The sequence below is a fragment of the Salvelinus fontinalis genome, chromosome 11 (genome assembly GCF_029448725.1).
Source record: "Salvelinus fontinalis isolate EN_2023a chromosome 11, ASM2944872v1, whole genome shotgun sequence".
NCBI classification, from domain to species: domain Eukaryota; kingdom Metazoa; phylum Chordata; class Actinopteri; order Salmoniformes; family Salmonidae; genus Salvelinus; species Salvelinus fontinalis.
In genome coordinates this window covers 9,937,073-9,946,223 of record NC_074675.1, presented here as the reverse complement: position 1 = coordinate 9,946,223, position 9,151 = coordinate 9,937,073, and the positions used below count along the sequence as shown (strand labels likewise).

General features: G+C 40.7%; 1 long non-coding RNA gene across 1 annotated transcript; it reads right to left on the bottom strand.

The window, feature by feature from the left end:
- Nucleotides 1-388: 388 nt before the first annotated feature.
- Nucleotides 389-5,129, bottom strand: LOC129864978 (uncharacterized). Its single transcript, XR_008761296.1, has 2 exons — nucleotides 4,876-5,129; nucleotides 389-1,856 (listed from the first exon to the last, which is right to left on the bottom strand). It is a non-coding gene; the product is annotated as an uncharacterized LOC129864978 (long non-coding RNA).
- Nucleotides 5,130-9,151: the final 4,022 nt, after the last annotated feature.

Below are 9,151 nucleotides of genomic sequence, written 5' to 3'. Positions count from 1 at the left end.
ACACAATACCACACCCTTCCATTAGATATGTATTATTAAACGTTAACACAATACCACACCCTTCCATTAGATATGTATTATTAAACGTTAACACAATACCACACCCTTCCATTAGATATGTATTATTAAACATTAACACAATACCACACCCTTCCATTAGATATGTATTATTAAACGTTAACACAATACCACACCCTTCCATTAGATATGTATTATTAAACGTTAACACAATACCACACCCTTCCATTAGATATGTATTATTAAACATTAACACAATACCACACCCTTCCATTAGATATGTATTATTATACTGTAACGGCAGTCTACTTCGTCCTCCTCCTCAGACGAGGAGAGGCGAGAAGGATCAGAGGACCAATGTGCAGCGTGGTAATTTGACATAATGAATTTAATAGACAAAACAAAAACACTATACAAAATAACAAAAGAACATACCGTCACAGTCCTAGCTGGTGCAGAACACAAACACAGAGACAGGAAACAACCACCCACAATCCCCAACACAAAACAAGCCACCTATATATGATTCTCAATCAGGGACAACAATTGACAGCTGTCTCTGATTGAGAACCATATCAGGCTGAACATAGAAACAGACGAACTAGACACACAACATAGAATTCCCACCCAGGTCACGTCCTGACCAACACTAAACAAGCAAAACACATAACAACTCTGGTCAGGACGTTACATATACGTTGAGACAATACCACACCCTTCCATTAGATATGTATTATTAAACGTTAACACAATACCACACCCTTCCATTAGATATGTATTATTAAACGTTAATACAATACCACACCCTTCCATTAGATATGTATGATTAAACATTAACACAATACCACACCCTTCCATTAGATATGTATTATTAAACGTTAATACAATACCACACCCTTCCATTAGATATGTATGATTAAACATTAACACAATACCACACCCTTCCATTATATATGTATTATTAAACATTAAAACAATACCACACCCTTCCATTATATATGTATTATTAAACGTTAACACAATACCACACCCTTCCATTAGATATGTATTATTAAACATTAACACAATACCACACCCTTCCATTAGATATGTATTATTAAACATTAACACAATACCACACCCGTCCATTAGATATGTATTATTAAACGTTAACACAATACCACACCCTTCCATTAGATATGTATTATTAAACATTAACACAATACCACACCCTTCCATTAGATATGTATTATTAAACGTTAACACAATACCACACCCTTCCATTAGATATGTATTATTAAACATTAACACAATACCACCCCCTTCCATTAGATATGTATTATTAAACGTTAACACAATACCACACCCTTCCATTAGATATGTATGATTAAACGTTAACACAATACCACACCTTCCATTAGATATGTATTATTAAACATTAACACAATACCACACCCTTCCATTAGATATGTATTATTAAACGTTAACACAATACCACCCCCTTCCATTAGATATGTATTATTAAACGTTGACATAACGTTATCCTCAACCACAGTAGATTACTTTTTGAAGCGTTATGAGTGATGACTGATTTCTAGATGTTTTGCTGACCAATCAGGGAACAAGAGGAAGTGACTCATTGTCCAATGAGGGGGCAAGAGGAAGTTACTCACTGTCCAATGATGGGGCAGGTAGTAGTATCTTGATGAGATGCGGGGGTCCTCTGCAGATACTTTTTGGGGTAAGGGCTTCCTGGCTACTGCCTTATGAACAGCAAGCCCAGACCGCAAAAAGACCCGCAAAGGACAAAACGTACAGCCCATACAGCCACTGTTCACTGATCTCAGGCCTGTCCCTACCTGTAAGCAGAAATGAGAAACAGAAGAAAAATGATCCAGGGTGACTTTTTAGACTACCAAATAAAGTGATGCATATCTGGTAATATTCCACACCCCAAAATGACACAATCATCTGGCTGTAATCTGAAGCAGGACATATTAATGGTGACATTTCGAGATCCACACTGGTGGGCTGCACAATGCACACCTAACCATTGGTTGATGACAAATCGTAAGGTAGTGGAACAGTGCTGGAAAGGAATTGGCTTTCAGGTGTTCCTTTTTACCCGTCATTTTAATTTGTAATTAGAAGTTTGAAATGTTTCTGTATGGTTCTAAATTGGTTAATGTTTAACAGTATTCCAACGTCCTTAATCAAACATGACCTCAAAGGAATATGTTCTCATTAGGTTTTATTTCAACATTAAAGGGATTGTTTCCCTGGCCGTCTAGAAATGTTACAATAATGTCTTTCCTGCATTTCCCCTTGAAATAAACCTCACAAAACACATTTAAAAAATGGGACAAATTTAAGTACATTTTGGGGGCTATATAACTGTTTGATGTAATGTCATCTCTGCCAATGATTTGATTGACCCCTTGCAATTTCAGTGTGCCTGTGCCTGTGTGTGTGTGTGTGTGTGTGTGTGTGTGTGTGTGTGTGTGTGTGTGTGTGTGTGTGTGTGTGTGTGTGTGTGTGAGTGTGAGTGTGTGTGTGAGTGTGAGTGTGAGTGTGAGTGTGAGTGTGAGTGTGAGTGTGAGTGTGTGTGTGTGTGTGTGTGTGTGTGTGTGTGTGTGTGTGTGTGTGTGTGTAAATGTGTGGCGCACGGGCATGTGTGTGTTTGTTTGTTCACCCCAAAGGCATGACCCATTTCTCCCCCTAAATGTATTTCTACAGCTACACTGTATTGTGCTACAATAATGTGTTAGGCCAACAGATCACTACTAAACAAACAGGAGAACCTGCAATCTGCCTCACAGCAGTCCATACAGACACATCTTTCAACTTGGTTTATCTACAAGTTGTGACAAAAGTGTTTTCTCTTGAGTTTTCAGATTATGTTCATGTGGCTAGGATCCGGGACTCTTTCCACTTTGCTCAACAACAAAAACACGTATTTGATGATCAGGCATTGACATTTAGATATAATTAGATTACATCATTAAATTAATGTACAATAAATATATTTATCAAGACATTTTAAAAGGCGGGCCTCAAAGTTGTTTCAGGGATGCACATTAGGGCACATCTGGAGAATGTGTGCTTGTGTGTGTGACGTCAAGAAAAAGGCAGTCGGGGAACGCAAGAGCAGGCCATCTGTAGACATAGGCATCTGCCACGCTTACCTCACCACATGCGTCATATGTGGAAAAAGTGTCACATTCCCTACCGCTACGCTTCTAAATATGTCTTGGTTGCGTCCCATTTTACTACGTTCCAATGACTTTTTATGTTGTGCCACTGGTGAAGAGCAATTTTTCATTCATTTTCGAGTTAAATAAACGACATTTGATATCTCTAAACAATCCCTTTACTTAATTATATGATAGGGGGTTCATGACGTTATACCCAAGCTCTCTAAATCAGTACCACAAGCCCCCGAAGTAACTTAGTTGGTTGTACTTGTGTTTAAATATTTTTTTTGCTGTTGAACGATGAGCACATATTATTGCTTATTACTAGCCAACCAAGGAGAACGCTGTCCATGGTGCTGAAACGTAATGGCCTTAGCTTCGAGGCGCTGCCGGGGCTGTGAGAGTTGTTCATGGTGCTGAAACGCAATGACCTCGGCTCCGAGGCGCTGACGGCGCTGTGGGAGTTGTCCATGGTGCTGAAACAGTCGAGCCCTAAACCCGCCGCGGTGAACGCCCTCGCCCTGCTGAAGCCCAGTTTGTGAATGAGGAGAAACATGGAGGGCAACAATAATAATAATAACAACAACAACAATAATAATAATGATAATTTAACAATAATAGGCCCCTAATAATGTATTTTGTATTTCGAATTAAGTTGGCTTTAGTGCAATCAACAAGTATGTGTGTGTGTGTCTGTGTGTGTGTTTTGTATTAACATTGTATAAATGGCAATGGACTCTGTAGATGTGTATTATAGGCTATAGGCTATATCACTTGTTGCTTACACTTTTGTGCTCCTCGGATCGGTAATGCTATATGATTGGGTTTAGGTAAGAGTATGTATACTTGTGTGTGTGTGTGTGTGTGTGTGTGTGTGTGTGTGTGTGTGTGTGTGTGTGTGTGTGTGTGTGTGTGTGTGTGTGTGTGTGTGTGTGTGTGAGAGAGAGAGAGAGAGAGAGAGAGAGAGAGAGAGAGAGAGAGAGAGAGAGAGAGAGAGAGAGAGAGAGAGAGAGAGAGAGAGAGAGAGAGAGAGCTAGTGTTTGAGCCCAGATAGAACAGTCTAATCTTCTATACTCCACGCGCACGACTGCCCCCCCCACCCCAGCCGTAAAGTATATCTCAGCACCACATACAAGACACTCGATTAAACAGATTTAAATGATTTACATAGTCATGAATTGTTTAATAGTTCAGAAATAGACAAAAATGATATAAAATGGCAAATACTATCGATTATTGATCGTTTTTTGTGTACCCTATGGGACGAGAATGGACATTTACATTTTCATTAAGATTATTATTGATCTACAAAAGAATGAACACAACCATATGTTTTTTTTCTAAATCAATAGTATGCTAAAAACAAAGTAGGCTTTGAGGCTTTGCAAATGCATCGACATCTAGACGTAGCACGTCCTGGCGTTATAACCACTTATGCACGTTTATAAGCGGTGGTCACTTCAACTCAAATTAAGAGTTTGAGATCGGATATTTTTATTTTACCTTTATCTGTTCAGTTCATTATCGCGGGAGAAGCAAAAACAATCCACTCACGCTTCACATTAAACTCGGAAAAAATATATATCTTAATGGTCCTATCGCACAAAAACAGAACCGCACGACACGAAACGCGCATTTCTATTTCTGAATGCACTAATCTGTGAAAAAAATGAAATAGGCTCACCCAATAGCCACTGATCCGAAGTGTGCATCATTTCCCAGCTCTCTCCTCCTGTTTTTGCATAATCCCCGGGAATTTGGACGAACACATCACAGTGACATGCAATATTTAGCTTTTCTTGAGATGTCCGTCGTTGAGACTCCCAATTCACTCTATTGTTTATATTTTTATGCATTTTCAACTAATCCATTTGGTCCTTTCCGTGTTTCGGGAAAATACTGCAAAATCTAATGGAAGCACTCAATTCCTCCAGTCTACTGGTGACCTGCATTGACGTCATTGCGTCATTAGGTTTCCCCTGGAAACACAGGAGATCCAAAAATAGCAACACATTAATTCAACTCGGGCTGAGGTTGGTGCGAGCGACTATTTGTATCAATCCATAATCTTCAGTTTTTCCCTTCCTCTCTCTCCTTTTCATACAATGCTAGCCTCCGAAAGACGTGTTACTCACGACATGCCACACTATTTTAAGACTAGTAGGCCTACCAGGTTATAGGAGAGAGAGATATGGTTAGAGAGAGAGAGAGACAGAGAGGGTGGGTTTCTTCGTTTTATTTGATCCCTTCCTGCAATATATAAAAACACGTTCTTAGAGGAGAAACAGCGCCACGGGGATAAAAATAGAAAGTGCCGAGCAGTCATCTGTCAGCCACAGGAGCTCGTGCTATTGGGGTAGTGCGCCACGCGAGGTAAAATTCCGGGCATACCGCCCCGCACACCGCTGCCTGAGCATCCAATCCAATAGGGGAATGTGGTTGCAGTAATATGTTCGTAATACCGGCACCCGTTTGAGAACCATGTCTGGTGAACACCTAACTGGGCAAAATGTGAAGTGGAAGTGTTCATTCAAAATAAAACTATGGCGATGTTCAATATCTCATCACCTACATAGTCAAACCACCCAACACGTCCCATAGAAATAGGCATGGCTCATCTGTCAAGCTACACTCATTGTTTCCTCAAGTTCAAGTTTAGAATCCCCTGGTTTACAAAACCGCTGCTCTACTTCTACCGCACCGACTCAAGCATTCGTTCATTCATTCATCCTCCATTCATCGATCTAGTCATTCATCCACTCTTTTAATCTATTCACCCATCCAACCACCCATCCAGTGGTGATGCATAGCCTCTCTAGCGATCTATCTGCGGCATCTTTAGACTTCCGGGCTGCCTATGAACCAACCAGTCCGCACTGATGTGGCGAGATATCAGATGACATGAGCCATGTGCACTCTGGACCACACGCTCCCACTGCCTAGTGACTCCAAAAGCAGACGCTCGCTCACATAAGCGGCATGGGCTCCCTAATAGCCTCGAAACCTGGTCTCAGAGGATTTCATATGATTCTGTACTTCTGTACTTTCATATTATTCTGTATGATATGTTACAATTTGTGTTTTATGTTATCAATTTGTAAACCGCACATTATGTTAGGAATTTACAAAAAGTATTATAAGTTATGAATTTGCAAAAGGTACAATATGTTACGAATTCTCAAAACCTATGAAATGTTACAAATTCTAGCTAGGTGGCTAACATATGGGTTAGGCTAGGCTATGTGTTAGGTTTAGGTGAAGGGTTAAGGTGAAGGTTAGGTGATGGGTTAAGGTGAAGGTTAGGTGAAGGGTTAAGGTGAAGGTTAGGTGAAGGGTTAAGGTGAAGGTTATGTGAAGGGTTAAGGTGAAGGTTAGGTGAAGGGTTAAGGTGACGTTTAGGTGAAGGGTTAAGGTGAAGGTTAGGTGAAGGGTTAAGGTGAAGGTTAGGTGAAGGGTTAAGGTGACGTTTAGGTGAAGGGTTAAGGTGAAGGTTAGGTGAAGGTTAGGTGATGGGTTAAGGTGAAGATTAGGTGAAGGGTTAAGGTGAAGGTTAGGTGAAGGGTTAAGGTGAAGGTTAGGTGAAGGTTAGGTGAAGGGTTAAGGTGAAAGTTAGGTGAAGGTTAGGTGAAGGGTTAAGGTGATGGTTAGGTGAAGGGTTAAGGTGACGTTTAGGTGAAGGGTTAAGGTGAAGGTTAGGTGAAGGTTAGGTGATGGGTTAAGGTGAAGATTAGGTGAAGGGTTAAGGTGAAGGTTAGGTGAAGGTTAGGTGAAGGGTTTAGGTGAAGGGTTAAGGTGAAGGTTAGGTGAAGGGTTAAGGTGAAGGTTAGGTGAAGGGTTTAGGTGAAGGGTTAAGGTGAAGGTTAGGTGAAGGGTTAAGGTGAAGGTTAGGTGAAGGTTAGGTGAAGGGTTAAGGTGAAGGTTAGGTGAAGGGTTAAGGTGAAGGTTAGGTGAAGGTTAGGTGAAGGGTTAAGGTGAAGGTTAGGTGAAGGGTTAAGGTGAAGATTAGGTGAAGGTTAGGTGAAGGGTTAAGGTGAAGGTTAGGTTAAGGGTTAAGGTGAAGGTTAGGTGAAGGGTTAAGGTGAAGGTTAGGTGAAGGGTTTAGGTGAAGGGTTAAGGTGAAGGTTAGGTGAAGGGTTAAGGTGAAGGTTAGGTGAAGGTTAGGTGAAGGGTTAAGGTGAAGGTTAGGTGAAGGGTTAAGGTGAAGGTTAGGTGAAGGTTAGGTGAAGGTTAGGTGAAGGGTTAAGATGAAGAATAGGTGAAGGGTTAAGGTGAAGGTTAGGTGAAGGTTAGGTGAAGGGTTAAGGTGAAGGTTAGGTGAAGGGTTAAGGTGAAGGTTAGGTGAAGGTTAGGTGAAGGTTAGGTGAAGGGTTAAGGTGAAGAATAGGTGAAGGGTTAAGGTGAAGGTTAGGTGAAGGTTAGGTGAAGGTTAGGTGAAGGGTTAAGGTGAAGGGTTAAGGTGAAGGTTAGGTGAAGGTTAGGTGAAGGTTAGGTGAAGGGTTAAGGTGAAGGTTAGGTGAAGGTTAGGTGAAGGGTTAAGGTGAAGGTTAGGTGAAGGGTTAAGGTGAAGGTTAGGTGAAGGTTAGGTGAAGGGTTAAGGTGAAGATTAGGTGAAGGGTTAAGGTGAAGGTTAGGTGAAGGTTAGGTGAAGGGTTAAGGTGAAGGTTAGGTTAAGGGTTAAGGTGAAGGTTAGGTGAAGGTTAGGTGAAGGGTTAAGGTGAAGGTTAGGTGAAGGGTTAAGGTGAAGGTTAGGTGAAGGTTAGGTGAAGGGTTAAGGTGAAGGTTAGGTGAAGGTTAGGTGAAGGGTTAAGGTGAAGGTTAGGTTAAGGGTTAAGGTGAAGGTTAGGTGAAGGTTAGGTGAAGGGTTAAGGTGAAGGTTAGGTGAAGGTTAGGTGAAGGGTTAAGGTGAAGGTTAGGTGAAGGTTAGGTGAAGGGTTAAGGTGAAGGTTAGGTGAAGGGTTCGCTAACATGCTAAGGAGTTGCAAAGTATCTAAAAAGTAGTAAGTCATTGAAAGTTGCTAATTAGCTACAATGCTATAGTTGTCCATGATGAGATTCAAACTCGCAACCTTTGGTTTCTTAAACATTTGCGTTATACACCCACCCACCCCGACCAGCTTAAGTAACCATCTGTCTTATGTACCCATACCAAATTTAACATATCATACTAAATGGAGTGTCTTGATTTTACGTACGGAAAAATGCAAAAATATCTGAGACCAGGCTGAGCCTCCACGATATGACCACCCCATCCCGCACTATATATTAATTACACAAAAAGGATGAAATAGTGGAATAGTATAATTAAAACATACTATTGATTTCTTTTTGACTATATACTTAATGCTTTATGTTCAAACAGGGTACGAGTTTGGAGTGGGCACAAATCGGTATAATGTATTTCCATCGCTCCAGATGCGGGTTATGATTTACGAATGGACAGTGTCAGTGGTGCACATGCACGGGGTCTGAGTTCACAGATACTGCAGCCGTTTAACAAAATAGAGGAGACATCCGATAGACAGAGGCGTGGAACGGGCGGAGGAGCAGAGAGAGATAGAAACAGACAGACAAACAGAAAGGCAGGGTTTGACCCCATAAGTAAGATCGAATCCAAAACTAAAATACTAAATTTGAACAGATAACCCCAAATGAAGAATGCTAATTGCAAAGTTGATCTAATAGACTATATTTCACGTTTTATTTTACTTGTGAAGTTAAACTAAAGGCAATATTCCATCCCTGGACTGGACTGGCATGACATTATATTCTAGTCTAGTCTATTGTGGTGTAGTTTAGTCCATTCTGTTCTAGTCTAGTCTAGTATTATGAGGGATTCTATTCTATTCTATTCTAGTCTATGAAAAGCCAACTCACTGTTTACTGTTCCCAGTAAGTGATCATTAACCAGCTACCATGATATAATAACCATGTTTCAGCAGCATGGTCTTAGTCAGGAGAAT